Consider the following 3796-nt stretch of genomic DNA (forward strand, 5'->3'; position numbering starts at 1 on the left):
CAGGTTAGCGCAGATAGAATACTTAATCATATATCAACATAACAATAATGTCTTAATATGTTAATATATGGTAATGTTATAAATACAAGATTTTGGACAAAATTAATGAGTTTAATAGAAAATGAAATTTACCAGAGTCAGAAGTGAAGAATAATAATTTTCACATTTTTGGGAGCCATTTTATGGTGAATCATCACTTGATTATAACGCCATGAAAATCTCGAGATAATTGCCACATGTGGTCCTTGCAAAAGTGATATGATATGATATGACCTTGACATTTTCAACTTCACTTTACCTGGCATACAGTATATCACATCTTGGACATTTATCATGTTCTGGGAGAGGCTTTTCAGCTATTATTTTTATCATAAATATCATCATTATTAAATACTAAAATGCCAGGCACAAAGCTTCAGACTGAAATTCACCTGAGAGAAAAAAAACTCTAAGTAAGTAAGTAAAGTATATATAGTATTTGTATAGCACCTTTCACATATAAAAATCAATAATAAAAAAAATGTAATACAATACAACAAAGTAAAATACAATGTATAAGAAAATTTAAATACAGATAGAAAAACACAAAAACCATTCATTAAAACCCATGTCTAACTAAAAGCCTGCTTGAATAGCAGCGTCTTCTGTTGCTTTTTAAAAGAATCAACAGAATTCACACAATGTAGAAAGGAAGGCAAAGCATTCCACAGCCTAGTTGCCACTGCTTGGAATGAACGATCCCCTCTGGTTTTATGAGTGTAGGGAACCACTAACAACCTCTGACCTGATGACCTCAGACTACAGGTGGGAGTATGAAACTGTATCAACTCAGAGATGCAGGGAGGAACTTGACCATGCAGGGCTCTAAAAGTAAGAACCAGGATTTTAAATTGAATTCTATACTGGACTGGTAACCAGTGAAGTGCTGCTAAAACAGGTGTGATGTGTGCTCTTTTGTTAATGTGAGTTAAAAGCCTTGCAGCAGAGTTCTGAACAGCCTGGAGACGGTAAAGCTCCTTCTTGCTCAAACAAGTAAAAAGACTGTTACAGTAATCTAAACGAGAGGAAATAAAAGCATGAATGATCATCTCCAACTCACCCTTTGACACCAGTGTTCTTAATTTGGTAATATTCCTTAGATGGAAGAAACAGTTTCTGACTAGTTGTTTGGAGTGGTACTCTAAGGACATCGCTGAATCAAAAACAGCACCTAAGCTCCTGAGGCTCAGCTGGACGGACGAGCCTAAGTCACCAATATGCTGTTTAATCTGAGGGATTCTACTTTCAGGGGCGATAATCAGTGTTTCTATTTTCTCTGAGTTCAGAAGCAGGAAGTTGTCACATAACCACTGTTTAACACGGGTCAAGCAGTTAGTCAAAGACGACAATTTATGGAACTCAGTTTCCTTGAATGAGCAATACAGTTGAATATCATCCGCATACAGATGGTAAGATATGTCACTGAATTGACTAATTATCTGTCCGAGAGGATATATATACAAAAGGAACAGGATGGGTCCCAAGACAGAACCCTGAGGTACCCCATACGACAGTCCTGCAGCTTCAGACATGATCTGATTTACATAAACACAAAAACTTCTACCAGAAAGGTAGGATGAAAACCATTTTAAAACCGATCCAGACATCACAACCAGATCATGGAGTTGGTTTATCATAATATTATGATCAACAGTATCGAAAGCAGATGAAAGGTCCAAGAGAACCAAAACTGTGTATTCCTGAGCTGACATCATAATGTCACTAGAAACTTTCAGTAATACAGTTTCTGTGGAATGCATTTTACGGAAACCAGACTGGAATTTGTCAAACAGCTTGTGATTCTCTAAGAAAAGGGTAACTTTTTCTAGAATTTTTGACATGAATGGAAGTTTGGATATCGGCCTGTAGCTCTTAAGTTGTAATGGATCCAAGCTGGGCTTTTTAAGTACAGGCTTAACAACAGCATGTTTAAAAAAACAAGGAACGACACCAGTTAAAAGTGAAGTATTAATCATCTCCACAATACAGGGGCCAATAGAATCAAACGCTTGTACAAATAGCACAGTAGGGAGAACATCCATAGGACAAGATGAGGGTAGTAGAGGGGTGACGTCCTGTAATGTCACAGGTTTAAAATATGACCAAGAATGAGCAGAAGACAGGTCACATGCAGAGTTCTGAGTAAGCGATGGTGAGATGTTTGTCAAACAAGATTTTAGGATTTTGCTTATTCAAGGATATAAGCTGAGAAAAGAAGCTCTCGCGTTTCTCAGCATCTCGTTTAAGGTACCCCTTAGTTCTCTCAGATGAAGCTTATGAACTTTGAGTTTAGAAGATTTCCATAGACGTTCACCTTTTCTACAATTTCTCCTAAAACTCTGGATAGTTTCATCAACCCAAGGACAAGGTTTTTTATGGGAGACAATGTTTGTTTTAACTGATGCCACTTTATCTAAAAGTGCTAAGCACTGATAATAAATAAAAACATCTGCATTACTGCATCCCATCAGTGAACATTGGTCAAACAAGTGAGAAGACGAGGTCCAGGGTGTGGCCCTTAATGTGTGTGGGTCCAGTAACATGCTGAGTAAAATTAAAAGAGTCTGTGAGAGATAGGAGATCTGCAGCTGTGTTACATGCAATATTATCTATATGCAGGTTAAAGTGACATGCAAACGTTCTCGTCATTCCTCTTTTTCCTCCTTGACTTCATCCTTCTTATTGTCTGCCATCAACAGTGTTGTAGTATGTTAAGTAAGTATATTTCTTAAAAGGAAGGTTTTTGTTCACAGTTTTTTTGTCCACCTCACAGTAGTGAGAGCTCATGCTGGCTCAGCAGCAGCTGTCATTGGCTGAGCACGGAGAGCTCTGATTGGTTCTCAGTCTGTTTGGCACATCGTCCAGTTGGCTTCAGAACTCGTATAACAATACTATGTGCATGTGCACGTGCAAATGTTAGGGTATTGTGTTTCACAGGTGACAATTTATGTCAGTGTGTACTGATGTACTGTATAGGCAAATTGGGATGTGTTTTTGTGTCTGTTACTATATTTGTGTGCTGATAATAGACAGGGATGGACACTTTTTCTCAGATGTATTTGGAGTACTATGTTTATAGTGATGTCACGTTATCTTATACTGTTGTTAGAGACTGTGTTTTATTGTATGTGATGAAAATGACAGATTTGTTCAATCTACATCCTTTAAGCGCATCCCAGAGAAAGTGGAGAGTAAATATGTTAGTGGTTTGAATAGAGTCAGCTAATTCTCAAATTTTCATAATGTTAAAGATTCCTGGGTGCAAAAGACAGCGTCATAACCAGACAGTGCCAAAGGCATGTAATGGTCGAATAGGCCCTCAAATACAGTTGCATAGGCCATGTCCATCCATGCATCCATCCATCGTCAACCGCTTATCCTGTGTACAGGGTCGCGGGGGGGCTGGAGCCAATCCCAGCTGACATTGGGTGAAAGGCAGGGTACACCCTGGACAGGTCGCCAGTCCATCGCAGAGTCTAAACATATGTGTTATGTTATATATATTTGTGAATGAGGCTGGGTCTTTGACCTCCAAACATCTCCCCAGGTCTCAGGCCACTGTTGCAATGTCTTGCATGCTGTTTTTTGATGAGACATGTATAAATCTATAACAAAAAGCCTTAGCAACAAACTGAGGGCATAGACAGAGTTTAATGTACGCATTTACCAGTCAGAAAGAGTCATATGAAGTAACACTGCTGAGTTGCATTATGGGAACTGTAGGATTGTGTGTTTTTGGAGCATACTATATTTTGAC

Source organism: Micropterus dolomieu, linkage group LG01, assembly GCF_021292245.1.
Source record: "Micropterus dolomieu isolate WLL.071019.BEF.003 ecotype Adirondacks linkage group LG01, ASM2129224v1, whole genome shotgun sequence".
Taxonomy (NCBI): Eukaryota; Metazoa; Chordata; class Actinopteri; order Centrarchiformes; family Centrarchidae; genus Micropterus; species Micropterus dolomieu.